This window comes from Dromiciops gliroides, chromosome 2 (genome assembly GCF_019393635.1).
Source record: "Dromiciops gliroides isolate mDroGli1 chromosome 2, mDroGli1.pri, whole genome shotgun sequence".
Lineage (NCBI taxonomy): Eukaryota > Metazoa > Chordata > Mammalia > Microbiotheria > Microbiotheriidae > Dromiciops > Dromiciops gliroides.
The window spans coordinates 438,246,034-438,269,348 of record NC_057862.1 but is presented as its reverse complement, the minus strand read 5'-3'; the positions used below and the strand labels follow the sequence as shown (position 1 = coordinate 438,269,348).

The 23,315-nt window shown below is 36.9% G+C and overlaps 1 protein-coding gene across 6 annotated transcripts in view; it reads right to left on the bottom strand.

Moving 5' to 3' along the window:
- ZBTB46 (zinc finger and BTB domain containing 46) overlaps positions 1 to 23,085 on the bottom strand; it is a 184,076-nt gene extending 160,991 nt beyond the window's left edge. For 4 of the 6 annotated variants that reach the window (XM_043983977.1, XM_043983978.1, XM_043983974.1 and 1 more), the window contains exons 1-3: positions 22,960 to 23,085; positions 10,922 to 11,063; positions 6,006 to 6,117 (exon numbers count right to left, since the gene is read on the bottom strand). The gene's annotated coding sequence lies outside the window, so the exon portion shown is untranslated. Of the gene's footprint in view, positions 1 to 6,005; positions 6,118 to 10,921; positions 11,064 to 21,832; positions 22,128 to 22,959 lie in introns of those variants that run through there. The other 2 variants (XM_043983975.1, XM_043983976.1) reach the window with 2 other exon arrangements.
- Positions 23,086 to 23,315: the final 230 nt, after the last annotated feature.

Below are 23,315 nucleotides of genomic sequence, written 5' to 3'. Positions count from 1 at the left end.
AACTATTTTACTTTGAACCTTGTTATATCTCATTTTATCAATCAATATAAAAGAATGAGAACTTAAATCAAGAGACACTCAAGTCTAAATCCAGGCCCTAAAATTTGCTAACTATGTCAATTTGGGTAAGTCACTTAAACCCTTCACCTGTAAAATGGCATAAAAATATTTACAATGCCTATTTCACAAGGTTGTTGTGTGGAAAACATGTTGTAAACCTCAAACTGCTATGTAAACATGAGCTTTGAGCTAATTCTACCCTCTGCACATTAGTGTGGCATTATGAGTTATAGTCTTAAAAGCATAGCTGCAAAGACTAGCCCTGAATCTGAAATTACAGGTATTCTCCTGTGGACCCAACCTGGGAGTATCAGTTGATGTGGAAGGAGATAGAGGAATACATAAGGAAGGGAAGAGGATGTTAGCTGGAGAGGGAGAGAGTGGTAGTTTTGGCATTTGGTTTTTAAGATAAAGGACATCTGTGCACATTTGCAGGCAGATGAGAGAAAGCTGGTGGAGGAGATATTAAAGATGCAACAGAATGAGGGAATAACTAAGAGAGTAGTGTTCTAAAGCAACCTGGAAGAATGAACACAATTGGAAAAGTTAGCTTTGGAAAGTTGGCAGATGCTTGTTTCTGAGATAATTCCTAGCAACTGAATATAAAATTCTGACTGTTTTTCCCCTAAGTATTTGTAAATAAAATTGTTTGTGATTCATAAAAAGTGATAAGAACAGTTTATGGATGTTTGGAGTTATAAGTCTATCATGAGAGATGCATAACAAGTGTAACTCACTGCAGTTCCCAAGAATACATTATGATATACACATGAAATGCCAATTAAACAATTTCTGCTTAGGCTATGATTAATAGCTTACCTTACTTTTTTTTGAAGTAATAAATATATTGGTTTTATTGGATATTCCTTTCTATCTTTTTTTTCTTAATAGTATTTAATTTTTTTCCAGTTACATGTAAGGATAGTTTTCAACATTCATTTTATAAGATTTACCTTACTTTAAAAAGTAGAGATAAACATGACTAAAGAATATCACTTAAATTTTAAGTAAAACCACTAGAAAAAATGAAGTTTGTTAATAACAGAAAAGGGAAAGTATCTACTAAACATTCTCAATGGAAATCCCAGACATATAAATAATTCCAAGGTACTTCATGAATTTCCTTTATGATAAAAATAGCAACAAAAATAGTCTAGCAGCATATTTTTGTTATCAACCTAGAATCTGTTTTATAAAAAAATACTGAAAAAATATATTGTTGAACATGGTCAATCTTGTAGTTGGTTTTGCTGAACCAATTTTTAGTCCTCTTCTTAAAAATTCTTTGTTACAAAAGGAAGATCGCTATAAGAGAAAGGGATGGATATATTCAGCAACAAATGTGACATAAAAAGCATCAATCAAAACAAATAGGGGTTTTTTTTGTTTGTTTTTTAGGACAATGGGGGTTAAGTGACTTGCCCAGGGTCACACAGCTAGTAAGTGTCAAGTGGCTGAGGCCGGATTTGAACTCAGGTACTCCTGAATCTAGGGCTGGTGCTTTATCCACTGTGCCACCTAGCTGCCCCCAAGGTTTTTTTAAAATGATGAAAAAAGTTTCATGGTCTCTTCATTCCTTTTCTTTAATTTACCTAAATTTTTTCCCAGAGGTTTTGGGTTGAAAATAATCCTAATCCTATTATTAGTAAAATAATTTATAATACTATTAAATGATTTGAATGTTGGTAGTTAAATGAATCTGAAACCATTTCCCACACACCACTGTCTTCCTTTCTCCCCACTCCATTTCCACCACAATTAAAAATGTAAAATCTCATTCATTAGGGTCCAAAGGTAGGCAAGTGAGGCCTGTGCTAGGCCTAGAGTCAGGAAGATCTGAGTTCAAATTCAGGCTAAGCCATAACCCTAAGCAAATCACTTAATTACTGTGTGCTTCAGTTTCCTTAACTGTAAAATGGGGATAATAGTAGCACCTACCTCATAGGGTTGTTGTGAGGATCAGATGAGTTATTTTTAAAGTACTTAGCACAGTGCCTGGCACATAGTAGGTGCTTAATAAATGTTGATTCTTTTATTCACCTATAAGAAACTGAATTCTGATAGGAAAAAAATAAATAAGAACTGAAAATATACAAAACTATCAAACAGGGATAAAATGGATCATATGTTCATGAGGCTATGGGAAAATAGGTCCATTCATACTACTGGTGTCATTCAAAATTGGTTCAGTTTTCAAATAAATGTAATAAACCAACAAGGAGTTCATACCATTTAATCAAGTAATTCCACTTTTGAGAATATATTTCAAGCAAACAACTCAAAACATAAAAGTTTATAAAGATGGCAGCATGGTAAAGTGGATGGAGTAATAACTTGGAAGTAGGACCTAAGTTCAAATCTCATCTCAGATATTTACTTTCTGTGTAACCCTGGGCAAGCTACTTAGTTTCTCTGGGCCTCAGTTTCTTCATCTATAAAATTAGAGGGTTTGACTCTCAGTTCCCTCCCAACTCTAAATCTATGATCCTATATTCACAGCGATACTACTAATAAAAGTGAAAAATCAGAAACAACCCAAATGCCTAATTACTTCTTTTAGCTAAGCAAAATACAGTATATTAACCTAATAGAATGAAACTATTTTAAATAACCAGTGGCTGTCAACATATGGAAACATTTATATCAAATAAGTGGGGGAAAATAGAATATAAGGTTGTTATACAAAAAAACCTCTCACAGAAGAGTAAACTCTCTTAGAAGAGTTATGAGTGATGTAAACGAATTTGATATATATGTTCCTCAGGTTACTTTTTTTCCTTGGGTTGCTCAAATTTCTAATTGAAAACAACAACAAAATTGAATGTATGTCCCATGCTACTTGTACTGGACAGATTAAGGAGACAGGAAACTAACAGGCAGGAGGTTAAATTTAGCATGAATATGTGAGAAACCTATATTTATCTTCCCTCACTCTAGCTAGAACCTTAAACATTTCAGTGTTGGAAAATTCCACAATACAGATTTATGGTTTGGACCTTAATTCTTCACACATTTTCTTTAATGAATAATATTCAGGTCATCTTCTTGGGGCAAGAAAGCAATACAGAGTAGGAACCTAAATCACTAATGTTCTGGACACTTTCAAAATAAAGAGGTGAGACAAGAAATGTGTTATCACTTGTTCACTGTACCAAACACATTGTTTTTCCTAATTTGTGAAGGATCAATTCCAGGTTTCAAATGTGAATTTGGTACCAAACAGCCCTTTTATCTTTTGATGCTGCTTCATTGAAATGTTACCCTTAAGATTAGTAGCAGAACATAAAGGATAAACTCCTTTTTAAAAAAATTACATTATGATTAAAGAAAAGCTACTGATTTTCAAGAAGCCACCTCTAGATTCTCTTATCTGAAGCATAAGAAGAAATTGTATAATGGCATACTGACACCTTCATCAAGACACCTTTGAATACCTACTGCTCACAAGGCATTATGCTTGCTGCTAATGATAGAAAAAGAAAAAAGACAGAGCCCTTGCCTCAAGGACTTGACAGTCTACTTGGGGAGATAGATAGCATGTAGATAGATAAAGTATTAATGATAATAATGATGAAACAAGGTAGTAGTATAGTCAGTAAAGGACATTGAAGATAATCTATTGAACCTGACCTCCAACTTAAATGAATTCTTTTTCAGTTCTGAGTTGAGGTACCATGATGGTTCAAGAAAGGTACACTTTTACACTTTGCTCCTGAACCTAATTTTTATTCCCTCATCATTGCTCACTACCCCTTTCAGGTCACTTTATTTTATATACATACTATATTTACTGATTTGTGAACATGTATCCCACTCAGTAGAATGAAGACTCTTTAAAGGCAAAGGCTGTCTTGCTTATGCATTAATACACTATTTGACACAGTAGGCACTTAATACTTGTTAACTAACTGATCTTCCATTATTGACCTACACGAATGTGCCAGAGTGCAATAATCAGGCCTATGCTATATTGTCTTAGCAGGTTTTGAGAAGTTTACTTTTTTCCTTAGTATTTGGGGGAATGTTGATGGGACAAAAACCATGTTCAGTTGTATTGAGATGGGGATGGAAGGGGAAGAACCCTTCACCCACCCAAAACCTACCCAACCATCTTCATCAGTCAAAGTTCTAATATCCTCTTTATTAAACATAACTATATTGAATAATATAAACTCTAGAGTAATGACATTTTCATTACTGAGTGTCAAATCTATTTTGCTGCAATTTCCCCTTCACCAGGACAATACTCCCTATCTTTAGTTTTAATCCTTATTATTAATTAGAATGGTGATATCAAAACAAAGAAAAATGCATACCTTCACATAAACTGATGGAATGTCAATTACAAAACATTTTAGTTATGAAGTTTCAAATATAAATTTCATTACCATGTTACTGAAATACTAAAATCATTTTGTGACAAAAATTCTTCTTAATATAAAGAATCTAATTTTAAGAACATAACATACTATTTTGCACAGGGGAAAGAGAAGCAAAGGTAAATTTAACTTGTACTTTTTGTAAACACAATGAAAACCATAAGTGAAACACTTCTTGTGCTAAAAAAAAATCTTACTATATCTTTCTATAATTTATTAACCAAATTCAAGTCTAATACTTTAAAAGATCATTTAAAGTAAATTGGCAGGAGTTCTTAGGAACTTGGGAAAAAAAGATTAAAAGTAATTATTTCTGTTTACAGAGGGTTATATAGTTCCTTTTGAAAAAAATTAATTCCAGTCTCCTTGTTAGCAAAAAGCATACACAAAAATATTTTTATTAACAAGCAAAAAAGTACATTAACATTTTAGTTTTCTTAATTATTATGTACATGTATAAGTTTAATTGTAACCGATTCATTATTTATATTAATCTAATTATGATACAGCCATGTAAAATATAGCCTAACATAAAGCATAAATTATAAGATGTAAATATTCTAAAATCATGAAAGCAGATTTATCTTAGGGTTAAAATACTATAGATTGTGATTGCCTACATTATACTAATCTCCTAGATAATGCTAATGTAGGGATTCTTAGTCTTATTTTGTGTCCTGGAGCCCTCTGGCAGTCTGGTGAAGCCTACAGACCCCTTCTCCTTCTCTGAATAATGGCTTTAAATACATAAAATTAAATATGTAGGATTACAAAAGAAACCAGTTATATTGAAATGAGTTATAAAAATATTTTTAAAAAATAAGTTCATGGCACTCAAGCTTAAGAACCCCAGCACAAAGGATATTTGATTTAGTGTTAGCTCTGCTATTAACTTGCTGTAGGACTTTAAGCAAGTTACTTAATTTCTCTGTGCATTTTCTCATGTATCAAATGAACATAACAATACTTTACCTAACCACTTCACAAAGCTTTTCTAAGAAGATGACTTGATCTGAAGGCATCTTAAGAAGCTAAAAAGAATTTTAGAAACATAAGGCATTCTTATTTTATTTTGATTAGTTATTAAATTTGAATTGGATTTTTGAACTACAGTTTCATTTACTACAGAAGTAGTTGGAGCTGCTTCTCTCTCTTAGCTACTTCTCAGAAAAGAAAGGAGTGTTTTTAAGACACTAATGTTTAAGGATGGTTTTGCTCCATCACACTGACTACTATACTACTTAGCATTATAAGCTGCCCAGAGGTGATCGGCAGACACAAAATATTATAGTATAGATGTGGTCAAAGCAGGGAGTCTTTTGAAAATTGCCTCTACTATTTTTGAACTCCCTACAACTATATTCACGACATAAAAATTATATCACATTATAAATTTCTATGAAGCTAAAAAGCATAGCAATAAAAGCAAAGGCAATACAACATTTAAAAAGGTAGTAATTGTTCACCAAATGTAGTCAACTTTTACCTGAAACCCCAAAGCCAAGATTATTTGTCCTAATTCTTGTCCTACTCTGCTAATAACACAGGAAAAGTCTTAAAACATACCAATGCTGAAAATTGTTTCTTTAGCTGTGTGTCACAGTAGTAAAATACATCTTTTTAATGCATCGAGGAAAAATGTTCCTAGTAAAGTCTCTGAAGAGTTCTTCAAAATGTCCTGTAGTTGAAGAATAAAAATACATGATCTTAAAATTAAAACTAAGCAAAGCTAAAACAATGAAAACAAAATATATACTTATTTCCCTATTATTTTAGGCAACAGAATATCAGTAAATACTCATGGAAAAATCTATAAACTTGTTAATAGCTTTATCCATGTTCAACTAAAAAATTATAGAGTATGGCATGAACAGACACAAATTTAATGATATACCATTAAACGCAAATATTTGTTATAAATCCCTTTCCCGCCAAAAGAGTTTTAACTCTATATGTTTAACTTCACCTTCAGATAAATATATTAGGTGATTAATAAGCTCTCGTTTAGTTTAAAACACACTTAATTGTTAACTTTGGATACTGATGGATACATGGTCATCTCAAGTCACTCAGAATCAAACCAGTGAAGAAAGGCAATCTTTCCAATACATGAAATAGACTTTTGTGATGATACAAAAAACTAGTTGGATATCTTTCAAATTAAAACAAGTTTCTATTGTAGCTGGAGACTATATGGCTTTATGCAAATTTTGTTAATTCTAATAACTTGCTGGATAGAATTTATATTTTGTACCAATTTTCCTTTTTATTATGGCTTCCAAAGAACAAGGAAAACTAAAATCATCACTCAATGAGTTTTCTAATATTTTAGAAAAGAAATAAAGCCATGAAGTGGTCTTTAAACAAAGTAGACACAAACATTTAAAAATAACACTACAGATGGCATTTTATAATTTAAACTGAGTTAAAACATTGTATATATTATGTTGGGAAGAAGGTGGTGTAACAGGAAGGAGAAACATGAAGACAGAAAACTAAAAACTGTTCCAAACTATTTCAACCTTTTAGGACTGAGCACCTGCAGCTAATCCTACAAAAATAAATTTATAACATATGATAGAAATCTCATACAAACAGAACCCAAAAAGACATATTTTAAATGCTGCAATGTGCTTTGCAGAGTCAGCATTTGTTAAATGTTCTTTGAAATAAGTTGAGTCCACTGTGACAACCTAACAAGAAACTAGTTCAATTCAAAACATTTTAATTTAAATAGCACTTTTCTAACTTAATAATTTCTTTCACTCGTGTACAATAGATTTAATTCTTTGTAAGATTATAAATTGCTTATAGATACTCTGACAGCCCGAGTCCTTGAATGCATAATGCACCAATATAGAATCCAATCCTCTTTGAACAATTTTTCCATTTCTGTGCATCCTATTTTTTTATATAACTAAAATTCCCATCATAGACTCTTATTTTCTACTATGTAAGTATTATACAGATCTCTTTGGAGCTCCTTAATCTACATACAGCATCAAAAAATTAAGCCACTAAGTACTCTTCTTTAAAGGAGATAATGGATAGTTACCATAGTTAAAAGGTGTTGGAAAAGTAGAATACAAAAATGTATCTAGGATAGTTGAAAGATATCGTAAAGAAAAAAAAAATGAACAATACATGGACCAAATAATAGCTTTTGTCATGGTACTTGGGACCACTGTGCCATCTTACCACACTAACTCTCCTGAAAAAAAAGGAGGGGGCTTGAACTCAGGTCAAAGTTGGTGACATTTTCTTCTCTAAGCCTATATGCATAGTTTAAGGGCTATGAGTGCCTAAATGGTCATCACCAGGATATCTGAGAAGCTGAATACCTTCCTCTAAACCATCAAGTCCTGACTATTGTCAAGAGACTTTATGCAAGACTAGCATAGTTAGCATGGTTAAAATTATTGCATGCTTCTCTGAAAAAGGAGTTAGGAAATCTGACTGAGATCCATCAATCATTTCCTATAAAACCATAGGCAAAGTAACTAATTCTTTAATCACACATGTTTCTCCATCTCTAAAATGGATCTATTTCTTTTCTGATTCTTTCCTCCCATATAATCTAAGTTTTCAAGATATTTTTAAAATGTTTTTGAAATGCTTAGATAAAAGGGTGCTATGGAATGTTTGAATAAATTAAAAGTGTGTGAATGGAATGGAATATTATCATGAGAAATTATGAATATGAGGGATTCAAAGATATATGTGAAAATATAACTAAAGTGATATAGAGTGTTGAAGACAGAACCAAAAGATGAATACACATATCCTATGTCTCTTCATAGAGGCAATATGTAGAAGACAATATCAACAGTAATAAAAGTATGTTAAATATATAATGGGACAGTTAGGTGGTATAGTGGATAGAACACCAGGCCTTGAATCAGGAAGACCTGATTTCAAATCCGAGGCCTCAGACACTTAGTAGCTGTGTGATTCTGGGCTAGTCACGTCACCCTGTTTGGCTCAGTTTCCTTCTCTGTAAAATGAGCTGAAAAAAGAAATGGCAAAACACTTCAGTATACCTGTGCCAAGAAAACCTCAAATGGGGTCACAAAGAGTCTGATATAACTGAAAGAACTGGACAACAGTAACAAAATATATAATGATTTTTACTATCTTGTTAGTGTTAATATACCCATCTTTGTTTCTTTTACAAATTTACTTTTTAAAAGATATGTAGCAATATATTTATACACTATCAAGAAAACTAGAAAAAGGCCCCCAACATGTAGTGTGAATTTGCTATGGTAGATTCAAAGATCATGTATGAGAGTTCTACAATATGGTCAAGTATGGGTGGATTACAATTTGCAAAGATGGAAGAAGTACCACATCGATGAGACTGTTGATTGACAAGTTGGGGAAGTTTAGCTTGGAAAAGGAAAGTTTGGAGGGGTGAGAGTAGGAGGTGGGAAGGGTATGAAAATTGTTTTCATTAGAAGGACTGTCAGGTAGAACACATTTGGGCTTTCTGGCCCTAGGTGGCAGAACCAGGAGCAATGGGTAGAAGTTGCAAACAGGCAAATTTGATGTCAGGAAAAACTTCCTTACAAAGATATTTGAAAGTAGAATGGGATGCCTCACTAAGTAGTGAATTAGAAGTCTTCAAATAAAGGCTGGATGAGCATTTGTCAAGTATAGTAGATATTCTTTCTGGGGTATGGATTAAACTATTCAGCCACTATAGGATCCCTTCTAACTTTAAAATTCTGTGAGTATGTGAGGTCACAGATCCCCTAGAATATCTGAATGCAATAACTTGTATAATCATTAACAATAATAAAAAGATAAGGGGGCGGCTAGGTGGCGCAGTGGATTAAGCACCCGCCCTGGATTCAGGAGTACCTGAGTTCAAATCCGGCCTCAGACACTTGAAACTTACTAGCTGTGTGACCCTGGGCAGGTCACTTAACCCCCATTGCCCCGCAAAAAACAAAACAAAACAAAAATAATAAAAAGATAAAGAGGATATTTTAACATCCTATAATAAGTACTTGAAATAAGACTTTTAAGAGAAGGAAATACTTGTTTAAATTCAGTTTTGTAGTAGAATAGGAAGAAAGCCTAATCTTGAAATGTTTTTAAATTTCATTTTAGACTTGAAACTATGCCCAAAGGACTATAAATCTGTATATACCCTTTGACCCAGCAATACCACCACTAGGTCTGTATCCCCAAAAGATTTTAAAAAGAGCAAAAGGACCTATATGTACACAAATATTTATAGCAGCTCTTTCTGTGGTGGCAAAGAATTGGACATTGAGGGGATGTCCATCAGTTGGGAAATAGCTGAACAAGTGGCATATGATTGTAATGGAATACTATAGGGCTGTAAGAAAGGATGAACAGGGTGCTTTAAAAAAAACCAACCTGGAAAGACTTAAATGAACTGATGCAGAGCCAAGCGAGCAGAACCAAGAGAACACTGTACACAATAACAGCAAGTGTATGATGATAACTATGGATGACTTAGCTATTCACAGCAATATAAGGATTCAAGACAACTTCACCTCCAGAGAAAGAACTGATAGAGTCTGAATGCAAATAAAGTAGACTATTTTTCATGTTTTCTGTGTGTGTATGTGTTTGGGCGGGGGTCTGTATCTTCTTTCACACCATACCTAATATGTAAATATGTTTTGCATGATTGCACATGTATAACCTACATAAAATTGCTTGCTTTATCAAGGAAGGAGGGATGAGAGGACAGAGGGAAGGAAAGAATTTGGAACTCAAAATTTTTTAAAACCCAGTATCAAAAACTGTTTTTATATGTAATTAGAAAAAATAATAAAATTTTATTCAAAAATGTTCATTTTAAAAAAGAATCTGATTAATTCATTTAAATCAATGATTCTCTTCTTTATAACACAAACTAACACAAATCTCCTTCTCTAACCCTAACCTCTTTTCTATACTGATCTAGATTTCTCTGTCTGCAGGGCACAATCATTTGAGTACCCTATCTAAAACTGAATATGTAAGAAAACAATTAATTTTTATACCAAGACACTTGACACTTACTAACTGTGTGTCCCTGGGAAAGTCACTTAACTCTCATTGCTTCTCAAAAAAAATTATACCAAGTTACTCCCTACTGGAAACCCGATTCTTTCCATTCAATTTCCATGAAATCAACTGCAACTTTTTCACTCTCACACTGTCTACCATTAACTTTTGCTCATTTTCTTCTATAAAATTCCTCAGATCTTCCCCTTTCTTTTCATTTTCTAAGTTTCAACCTAGCTCCTATACACCAGAGGCCTATAGCTCTCTTGCCAACCCTCCTACCACATTCTATGTATGGATGGATTTTCCTCTAAATTTATGCTATTTCCCTTTTCAGAACCTTAAATTAGCTCTCAATGACCTCTTGGACCAATCTGGGGTTCTCCCCCACAGGGAAATGACAAAACATATAAAAGATCTAAGTAGGTAATAGTATATTACTAAGAATGACTTACTTGGTATGAAATGAGGCAGTCTGCTGAAGTGATAAGAACATCCAACTTGGAAGAGTAGACCTGGATTCAAATCCCAGCTCTGATATTTGCCAATGATTACATAATTAGTGGATCCCTTAAGTTCTCTGAGCCTCAGTTTCATCTGTAAAATGAAAGGATTGTATACTAGATGATCCCTCAAATCTTTTTTCAGTTCTAATGATCTGTGATCCCATGATCTACAAGTTGGGAAAAAGACAATTATGACCATGAAAGAAGATAGGCAAATCATATAAAGAATGAAAGAAAACAGTCAGCCCAAGTGCTACCCTTGCAGCCAAAGATATTAAAAGAAAAAGGAACAAGTTCCCTGGCTTTTAAAGTGTAGCTTCTATGGAAGACTCATGGAAAGATATGGACAAAAATTATAAAAGATGAGAAAGCAGAAATGGGTTACCCTCTGAACTGGTAAAATGAATACCTACAAGGATAAAAATCAATGCAAATTACACAAACATTTAGTGTCTTCTATTTACCTACACTTTATACAGAAGTATCAGGCCATACAACTGGTCTCATCTTACCCAATTCCCTCATCTCCCACTACACACACCATAGTCACTCTCTTCATGTGTAACATGCAATAATCTTCTAGTTGGTCTCCCTTCTTTTTTTTTTTGTTTTGTTTTTGCAGGGCAATGAGGGTTAAGTGACTTACCCAGGGTCACACAGCTAGTTAAGTGTCAAGTGTCTGAGGCTGGATTTGAACTCCGGCCCTCCTGAATCCAAGGCCAGTGCTTTATCCACTGCGCCACCTAGCTGCCCCAGGTCTCCCTTCTTGAGTCTTTTCCTGCTCTAAGCCATCCTCCACTCAGCTGTCAAATTGATATTCCTAAAGCACAGAGCTGTTCCTATTACCCTCCAAATTAAAAAACAAAGTCCTCTGACATTTAGAGCCCTTCATACTCTGGTCCCTTTCTACCTTTCCAGTCTTCTTACACTTTACTCCCCTTGACACATTCTACAATCCAGTTTCCTCGGTCTACTTTGCTGATCCTCATACACAACACTCCATCTCCCAATTCTGTTCCTTTGTATTGGCTGTTCCCCATGCCTGGAATGCTCTCCCTCCTCACATCTAGTTCCCATCTTCCTTAGCTTCCTTAAAAACTCAGCTCAAATCCCACTCTTTGCATATTTTTCCTGGTCCCCTCTGCTGCTGATGCCTTCCCTCTGAGATTACTTTCCATTTACCTTGTATATATCTTCCATGTCTATACGCATTTACATGTTATCTTCCAATGTGAGTGCCTTGAGATCAGGGACAGGTTTTTGCACTTCTTTGTACCCTCAGTATTTAGCACAGTGCCTAGACCACATTAAGTGTTCAATAAATGCTTACTGAGCTACTTTAAGTACTATGTGCCCTCTTCTACCTCCAAATCACTGACACATCATTCCTCTTGACTAGAATGGTTCCATCGTTTCTCTGCCACAAGTTCTCTATCAAAATATTTAAGAATAACTTACTCTTGGCTCCAGCTGCAACACTTAGAGAACTTCTTTCCCTATCTATCATTTTTCCTGCTCTGATTATATATGTAATCTCTAAGCAGCTAGAGTTGAGTTTATGTGTAAACATACAGCCACATGCTTTTACATACATGTATCTTTCTGTCACTTCTTCATGTGTATCAACTTGTATTTATCCTGTTTCCTCTTTTAGGTCATAAGCTTCTTAAAGGCAATGACCAATTCTTTAAATTCCTTTATAAGTCATGGCATCAACTAATATAGAAATCTCCAAGTAGAAGATACTCAAGAAACAATGGTGACAGGTCTGTATAAACATCTTATTCATCAATATCTTGTAAGAGCATTTTTTTTTGCCACTCTTACCTTGAGACCTATTCTAAAAGGAAAATATACATACCTAAATAATAACAGTGGTTCCTTGCTATGCTGCAATCCTTGTAAGCATGTTGTTAGGGCTACTTCTTAGGTAAAACTATCTTATAAGTTAAGTCAACAAGCCCTTATTAAGTGCCTACTTTGTGCCAAACTTTATGCTAAGTGTAGGGCATACAAAGAAAGGTTAAAAAAAGTCCCTGCTCTCAAGGAGCTTGCAGTCTAATTGGGAAAACAACATGCAATTAACTCCATGCAAACAAGATATACACAGGATTGATTAGAGATAATATGGGAGGGAAAGCACCAAGATTAAGAAAGACTGAGAAAGGCTTCTTGCATTAGATGGGATTTTAGCTGAGATTTGAAGACAACCAGGAGGCCGATAAGAGCAGGGAAAGGTTCAAACATAGAGGAAAAATGGGTAAAAATACACCAAGTTGGGGGCAGCTAGATGGTGCAGTGGATAAAGCACGGACTCTGGTTTCAGGAGGACCTGAGTTCAAATTCGGCCTCAAACACTTGACACTTACTAGCTGTGTGACCCTGGGCAAGTCACTTAACCCTCATTGCCCTGCAAAAAAAAAAAATACACCAAGTCTAAAGGAGTATCTTGAGTGAGGAACATCAAGGATGCCACTGGATCACATAGTATATGGAGAGAAATAAGGTATAATTAGATTGGAAACGGGCCAGGTTATGAAGGGTTTTAAAAGTCAGATAGGGTATTTTATATTTGATTTTGGAGGAAATAGGGGGCCACTGGAGTTTGTTGAATGGGGAGGGGGAAATCTGTACTTTAGAAAGATCAGTTTGACAGCTAAAAGGAGTATGGACTGGATTGGAGAGAGATCTAAGGCAGAGAGACCAACCATTAGTCTACTGAAATAAACTAGGCTTGAAGTAATGAAGGCTTGCAACAGAGTGGTAGAAATAGCAGAAAAGAGAAGGGGGTACATAGGAGAAATGGTATTTCAGTGATTAGACCCCCCCTTTAATAGGATACAACACAGATTAGCCTTAGATCCCATTCAGCTCTACAGAAAATAGTGTTATTTGGGGGATTTTTTTTTGTTTTTTTTTTTAATCACAATTCGTAAAGCTTTCAAAATTTTTTATTTTTACAGTGTTGTTATTGTACAAATTGTTTTCCTGGTTCTTACTTCACTGCATGGATTCACACAAGGCTTCTCTATTTTCTCTGAAACCATCTCTGATAACATCATTGATATACCAAAATTTGTTCAGCCAGGCTTAAACTGAGGCATACTCCTTTGGTTTCTAGTTCTTTGACATTACAAAAAAGGGTTATAACTTAAAATATATGTAATAGTGTTATTGTGGACTTCTAGTAGATAATAAATACTATGGTGAAGACAAACATGTATTATCATGTAAAATAATTTTCATAATAATTGCAAAATAAATAGAACTATGGGGATGAAAGGATATGGGGCAGTAGTATTTTATAAACAAAAACTATTTCTGTGCCCCAGCTCCATACAAATATTAAAAAATATACATGCTGGAGGCAGCTAGGTGGCGCAGTGGATAAAGCACCAGCCCTGAAATCAGGAGTACCTGAGTTCAAATGCGGCCTCAGACACTTAACACTTACTAGCTGTCATTTAACCCCCATTGCCCCGCAAAAAAAAAAAATACACACACACACACACACACACACACATGCATTTCGGGCAATTTCTACATAATTTTATGCTGTGGCCAGAAAAAATGAATTTTCATCAAACTATAGTTGCATTTAATGACATGATACCATCTGAAAATAATTCAAGAAAAAGAGAAGAAATACACTTTCTTCTGTGATTATTTCAAACAATGATTAAGTATGTTCCTCTATATTAGGAAAACTGTTGCTTTTCAACTGACTTTTTCGTTATGTGTATGAACATATTGAAAACTATCACTACCTTTTTCTATGAAGAATGCATCTGGCGTTCTATTTCAAAACAATATTAAAATAATAAAATAAAATTTGCTTCTGCCTAAGTTACTAATGAGCTCTTAATTGTCAGATCTAATGGCCTTTTCTCAATTCTCATCCTCCCTGAATTCTCAGAAGTCTTTCACACTGCTGACTACTCTCTTCTCAATGATACTCTCTTCACTTTAGATTTTCATAACACTATTCTATCCTGGTTCACCTTCTATATATCTGTCTGTTCCTTCTCAGTCTCCTTTGCTGGATCTTTATCTCAATAATACCCAGTAACTGTGGCTACCCCACAAGGCTCTATCCTGGGAACTCTTTTTTTCTTCTTCTATACTATTTCACATGGTGATCTCATAAGTTCCCATGGATTCAACAATCATCTCCATGCTAGTAATTCTCGAATCTACTTACTAACCCTAACTTTTCTGTTGACTTCCACCCTCCTATCCCTAAATGCTTATTGTACATCTTAAATTGGATGCCTGTAGACTTCTTAAATTCAACAAAACCACAACTGCATTATCCTCCCTCCCAACCTTCCCTACCTAAATTCCCTATTACTGTCCATGGTACCACCAGATTCCCAGCCACAAGACTTGCAAACAAGGTATCACCCTTAACTCCACTTTTTTTCATCCCTTATATACAAATGTTGCCAAGGTCTTATTATTTTACCTTCATAACATCTCTCGTATACACCCCCTTTTCTCCTCTAACACTGCTACCACCCCTAGGGCAGGCCCTCATCATGTCACACCTGGACTATTGTAACAGCTTGTTAGCTGATCTCCTTGCCAGAAGTCTCTCTCCATTCTAGTTCATGCTCCACTCAGCTGTCAAACTGACTTAAAGAGAGGATCTGAGCATCTTCTCTGGCTGACTCACATGCCTAAAAGGCTCTCCCTTCTCTGCTCCTTCTACTGAACTCCCTGACTTTTTTAAAGTCTCAACTAAAATCCAATCTTGTACTGGAAGCCTTCCCCAACCCCTTAATGCTAGTCCCTTCCCTCTGTTATTTCCTATTTAACCTGTTTATAGCTTACTTTGTATATGTGTTTCCATATTATCTACCCCATTAGATTGCAAGCTCCTTGAGGTCAGGGACAATCTTTTCCTCTTTTTGTATCCCAAGAGCTTATTAGCACAGTCCTTGACCCATTATAGACACTTAATAAATGGTTATTAATTGATTTATTATCACATCTCATCTCCTACTCAATAAATTCTTTTATTATTGTTCAGTCATTTTAGTATTGTCTGATTCTGTGACCCTATTTGAGGTTTTCTTGGAAAAGACATAAGAATGGTTTGCCATTTCCTTCTCTAGCTAATTTTACAGATGAGGAACTGAGACAAACAGGGTTAAGTGATTTGCTCAGGGTCACGGAGCTAATAAGTATCTGAGACCAGATTTGAACTCAGAAGATGAGTCAACCTGACTTCAGGCCCAGAACTCTATCCACTATGCCACCTAGCTGCCCCAATAAATTCTAATGGCTTCCTATTGCCTCTAGGATAAAAATTAAAGTTCTCTGTTTGGTATTTAAAGTCCTTTACAACCTTCACCCTTTCTTTTTCATTTTTTACACTTTACACCCCTCCACACACTCTACAATTCAACTCCACTAGCCTCCTTGCTGTTCTTCACACAAGACACTCCATCTTCACACTTGATTGTATTTTCATTGTCTTCCTTGTGAATGGAATTCTCTCCCTCACCTCTATCTGCTGCCTTCCCCAGCTTTCTTGAGGTTCCAGCTAAAATCCCACTTTCCACAGGAAGTTTTTCCTGATTTCCTTTAATTCTACTGACTTCTCTATGTTGATCATCTCCAATTTATCCTGTCTATATAGTTTGATTGTACATAGTTCTTTGTATATTGTCTTCCACACTAGACTGTGAGCCCCTTGAGAGCAAGCTGGCTGCTTGATGGGCTGGTCTGATGTGCCTCACAAGATAGATTTAATGTTTTTAAAAACCAACATCAACACAGTACAACTTCTGATGGAAAATAAATTATTGGCATTGTACCTTCAACTTACAATAGGTTTTGAAATTAAATAACACTTAGTCTCAAAATAAACACTTAAATATTTATTAAGCACCTATTTTGTGCCCAGCACTATGCTAAGAACTGAAAATACAAAGAAAGGCAAAAGACAGTTCCAGCTCTCAAGGAGATAATAGTCTAATTGATGAAACAACATACAAACAAGTATATACAAACCAGAAAAACCCACATTAGAAAAGGATATTCCAATATTTTTATTTATATATAGTGTATTTCTTCCTTAAACCACCTTGTATCTATTTGTGTTTATTATGTATATGATTTCTATATGTATATATTGGATCTCCCATTAGAAAGTAAGCTCCTTATAGTCTACCTTTCAGATCTTTGGAAAGGAAAACAGTTTATGACTAAACAAGAGATAGAGTATATTATAAAATGCAAAATGGGTGATTTTGATTACATTAAATTAAAAAATTTTTGTACAAACAGAAGCAATGCATCCAAAATTAGAAGGGAGGCAGAAAGCTGGGAAACAATTTTTGTGGCCAGTACTTCTGATAAAAGCCTCATTTCTAAAATATATAGGAAGGGGCAGCTAGATGGTGCAGTGGATAAGCACCGGCCCTGGATTCAGGAGTACCTGAGTTCAAATCTGGCCTCAGACACTAGACACTTACTAGCTGTGTGACCCTGGGCAAGTCACTTAACCCCAATTGCCTCACCCCCCCCCCAAAAAATATATATATAGGAAACTAAATCAAATTTATAAGAATCCAAGTCATTCCCCAATTGAGAAATGGTCAAAGGATATGAACAGGCAGTTTTCTGATGAAGAAACCAAAGCTATCTATTCCCATATGAAAAAATGCTCTAAATCTCTAATGATTAGAGAGATGCAAATTAAAACAACTCTGAGGTACCACCTGACACCTATCAGATTGGCTAAAATTACAAAAAACGAAAATAATAAATGTTGGAGAAGCTGTGGAAAAATTGGAACACTAATGCATTGTTGGTAGAGTTGTGAACTGATCCAACCATTCTGGAGAGCAATTTGGAATTATGCCCAAAGGGCGATAAAGCTGTGCATACCCTTTGACCCAGCAATACCACTTTTGGGTCTTTTTCCCAAAGAAATCATGGAAAGGAGAAAGGGACCCACATGTACAAAAATATTTATAGCTGCTCTTTATGTGGTGGCAAGGAATTGGAAGTTGAGGTTATGCCCATCAATTGGGGAATGGCTGGACAAGTTGTGGTATATGAATGTAATGGAATACTATTGTGCTGTAAGAAACGATGAGCAGGAGGAGTTCGAAAAAACCTGGTGGGTCTTGCGTGAGCTCATGATGAGTGAGATGACCAGAACCAGAAGAACATTGTACACAGTATCATCAACATTGTGTGTTGATCTACTGTGATGGACTATATTCTTCTCACCAATGCAATGGTACAGAAGAGTTCCAGGGAACTCATGATAGAAGAGGATCTCCAAATCCAGAGGGAAAAAAACCCAAAACTGTGGAGTATAGATGCTGAATGAACCCACACTATTTCTTTTGTCTTTGGTGCTGTTGTTTTTCTATTTTGAGGTTTTTTGTCATTGCTCTGATTTTTCTCTTATAACATGACTAATGCAGAAATATGTTTAATGTTATTATGTGTATGTATATATATATATATATATATATATATAAATAAAACCTATATCAGATTACCTGCTGTCTAGGGGAGGGGGGAGGGAGGGGAGGGAGGGGAGGGAGGGAGAAAAATCTGAAATTGGAAAGCTTGTATAAACAAAAGTTGAGAACTATCTTTACATGTAACGGGAAAAAAATAAAATACTTTATTACAAAAAAGAAAGAAAGAAAGAAAGAAAGAAAGTAAGCTCCTTAAGGGAAGGGATCATTTCATGTTTGTCTCTGTATTCCTACTGTGTAGCACAAAATGACTGGCATATAGTATGTGCTTAATAAATGCTTGTTGATGGATTATAGGTCAAAATTATCATCTTTACAGTTATTCAAATGTATATGAATATAAAAGTGTTAAGTATATATACATATGTATGTATATATGTATATGCATATATTTTTGTGTGTATATATTTAAAGGAACATCAGGGTAATATCTAATTACAAAACTGGTCAATTTCACTCTTTAGTTTCCTCATTTACCATAATTTTCTTTGGAACTTTTCATATTTTTTTACTATGCCTTTTGCCATTCATGGAAGACACTGTGTGGCATTTTCTGTCATTGCTAATGAGTAATACAATATAAAACCTTTTCAACAAGAACATGGGGATAATCAATGCTTTTGGTTATATGATACAAAGTGTTTAAGATGGAATACAAAAAGAAACATCATTAGTCTTTTTCTCTAAAATCCTTAGTTTTTTTCTGATGAAATTTTATTGCCTGTACTGGGCACACTGAAGCAAAAGGCTCTAGGGAACTACAACCAGAGAAAAGGACAACAATTAGAACTGAAAAAAGCATTTTAGGGATTTAAAACCAAGTCCTCTTTCCTTAAAATATGTACTTAAAAGAATGTTCACTTATCCCTCATTTAGACCATTAAAAATAAATATTGAGCCCTAAAGAAAGATTATTGGGGTCTGGGGAAAGAGACAGGAACAGCATCCTAAACAATCTATCATCACTGCACAATTCATTAAAATATATCCTAAGAAAGGGCAGGAGGAAAAATAGGATTTGTTATATGACAATTTCTGGATTTAAAAACAAAATGTGAACTGGGAAAGAAATTGCACAACAAAAATTTTTTAAATGTTAAGGTCTATGTAGATTCACAACTCAAAACAAGTACAAATGCAGGATTCTAAAGCAAGTAGGGGAAGACTTTTAAAGTACACATAACTTAACTTTAACCCAACAGAAGAGGAAGATGATGCCAAATCAAATGGAAACTGGATTCATTTATAAAGTCACAGCAACTAATAACTTTATCAAGTTTGTGGGCTTATCGGGGTTTTTTTCCCCTCTACTTAACATTCATTAAACTCATTTTCCTAAGCTTATAGCTGTCATAAAAACCCTTTGAAAAGACCAAGTACAACCGTCCCAGAAACACAGACCACAGGGACAACCTGGCCCAATTTCTCTTTACATTTGAAAAAGCCATTTAAAGGACAGTATTCAAAGTTCAGATTATGAAATTATAAATCTGTTTGTTAACATTTGTAAATAAGCTATCTGCTAACACTGAAACAAGGTACCCAAAATTATTCCAATTTTAAAATATTAAAGAAGTTTCGAGATTTACAGACATAAAGCAGAATCCTCTCATAACATTATTTAGGGTACAAGAATCACACCCATGTTACAGGCACTCATTACTGGTGAGAAAGATACACTATATGTTACTATGGACACCAGAGACAAGATTTGACCCAAAGTATAAATGAATCAGTGATATAATGAGGTTGTTTCATAACTGCAGGGGGGTGGCGGTGGTGGTGGAATTCACTACATAAAGATAAACAGCAATCCTTTACATCTATCAAAGAGGACATGGAATTAACTGAGGTTTAAGCATGAGAAACAACACATCAGAACACAAATATGTTCAATTAAAATGCAATTATCTCATCAAAATAAAATTCTAGTTTTCAGGAACAGGTAAATGAGAGTTCCTGTAAACACAAATCTAAGTATTCCTTTGTACTTCTCAGGCTGGCCCACTGGGCAATAGATTCTATATTAGGTTTCAATTCTCAAATACTTCAGTGATAGTTCTTTACCACATTTAATATGCTGTGACTGCAACTCATTTTATGAAAGATACCAAAATAATTACAAAGCTTTTCATTGAAAACGGTTCACATTTGTATTTAAGTTACAGTAAATGAAGCATATGGCCACACTGCAGGTAAACTGTTAAATCTTACAGTAATTACAAAGATTAGATACTTCTGAGTATCTTTTGATCCAGGACAATCCATAAAGTTATCAAATTGAAGAATTCTTCTGCAACAAGATGCTCTTATTTTGTTTCACTGCTACTATGAAATCCTTACTGTAATGATTATTTATGAACAAAAGATATCTCCCATTCTTAGAGAAAAATGCCTAACATAAAGATTGAGAAGCTTAAGTAGAAAGTGAACCTATAGTAAGTTTTTTAAAAATGGAAGTTAGTACCATAAATCAAATATAAAAGATAAAACAACAGATACAATTAAAATGCAAGTGAGAACTTCAGTACAGGTGTCTGCTCAGTGCTGTTTGCAAAACACGTTTTCTAATTAGCATTTCTTTAAACAATGCTGATAATAATCTTGTCACTGTAATCCATGCTGAATGAATCACTGAGATTGTAAAATAAAAAGCATGAGGAAATTCTCTGCTAATCTCCATTAAACTTTCTTTTGTTTATATTTCCTTATCAAGTGTCAAAAGCATTTTTTCCTATAACATTCAGATTTCATTGGAGTACAGCTACTGACAGGTTGTGTGTGTGTGTGTGTGTGTGTGTTGGGGGGGGTATATTAACCAGACAAGATACTAAATTTGTGAGGGTAAAAAAAAAAATAAACAAACAGCTAGAAATCTTTCTAGACCTGAAAATTCAGTTTCATTCCCTGTCATCTGGGATTGAGTTATCAGACACTTACTTGTATTACTTTGTGAAACTGACATGTCTATTTACAGGGAGACAAAGCCAACCCAGCACTACAAACCCTTATTTTGCAAACACACCTTCAAGTCCGATCCTTCCTCTTCTCTCCTTACAAAACATGCCTTTGGGGTGGCAAGGGGTGAGAAGAGAAAGCTACCCCCACTGAATCCATTACCCAATATATAAAGAAATCTCAGACCTTTTGGTTAAGCCTCACATTCAATTAGCTGCCTCACCAAAGAAGAGAGAAATGATCTTGCAGTTTTGTTCTAGGGTCACTTCTTCCCCCATTTCAGCCTGTAATTAAAATGGAGGCAAGGCCAGGCGATCTGTGTCTGGCTTTAGGGGGAGACAATAACCCAAAACAGGCCTGAGAGAGAGAAAGAAATACACAAGCTTCACTGTATTACCTCATCCCCTTTTTCCAGGCAGTTTTGAGACATAGACTCTTCAGAAACTCTTGGTGTAACTTGCCTATAGGCTGCGTTTTGGGGGAAGAATTTTAATTCTGGGGTTTGGGTAAGAGCCTCTCATGGGCAGTGGGAGCTACTAAAATGCCCCTTGTCTCCTCTCCCTAGAGCTGGGTGTTGACGCAGCAGAAATTACCGGCTGGAAAATTCCCCTTTTGGAGGTTACAGGGAGGAGGGAAGGAGGAGGAGGAGGAGGAGGCACAAGGGGAGGGAGGGGGTGTGGGGTTAAACCCTGGCACACACCAGACTTACCTCGCTTCAGTAACAGCCCTCCTCCAAAACCAGAGTCTCCGTGTCCGCCCGCCCCCGCCCCTCCAGTACAACATGAACACCCCACACACACACACACACACACACACACGCTCACTCTCACAGACATCCTCCAACTTCCCTCCCCCCGCAGCCCCGAGAGCTGGTGGTTCTTGCCCGGTGGCCCCAGGGGGTTCAAAGCGGTTCAGGGAGAGGTGTTGCCAGGGTATAAAATGGGAGTGAGGCGCCGTCAGACCTGGTGGCAGAGAAGGGGAAAAAGGAGGGAGGGAGGGAGGGGAATCACTGTGCCTTCCAACCACCCCCTCCGCTAGCCCGGAGGAGTGAGAGACAACTGCCACCCGCTGCCACCCCCGCCGGGAGCAATTGAGGGAGGGGGCTGTGGACGGACCCGGAGGCACGGACGCCAACCCCCCCTCCTCCGCCCCGGCCCTGCCCGGGGGGCGCGGGGCAAACCCCGGAAAGGGGGCAAAGGGGACCGCTGCTGCCGCCGCGGCGGGGTCGTCCCCGGGCCGGGTCAGGGCAGCCGGTGCCTGTCACCCCCAGCCCCGGCCGCCCCGGGGTCTTCTATTCCGCCGCTGCAGCCGCCCGGCCACAGGGGGCGCCCCGCGCACGGGGGCGCGGGGTCCTTCGCTCCGGGCGCCGGAGCCCCGGGGGAACCCTCGGGGCCGGGGGGAAGCAGGGACAGGAGGCACCGGGCAGAGGGGAGTCCCCGAGCCTGGGAGCGGAGCGGAGGCTAGGGCAGGCGCCGGGCTGGGCCGGGCCGGAGCGGACAATGAGCAGTCGGGCTCGCCGCTTACCTGTTACCCCATGGGGCGGGGGGAGGCAGGGAGCGAGGGCGGCCGCCTGAGGAGGAGAAGGATGAAGAGGAGGAGCGGGAGCCGCGGCCGGCGGACCTTCGTCCAGCCAGAAGCCCTTTTCTGCCCTGACCGTCGCCCCCGGAATCCCGGAGCCGGGTCCGACTAGCCTCCGGAGCTCCTCTCGCTCGCTCCGCTCTCAGTCAGTCCGTCAGTCAGACCCGCTCCAGCGCGCCCCCGTTCAGCCTAGCGCGCCCCCGGCCAGCTCCGCCACCTCCCCCCCCCTTCACACACGCCCCCTGCCTCGCGCGTGCCCGCGAAAGGCGCCGGGCAAGCGCTCGCGGTCTCTGACCCCGCCC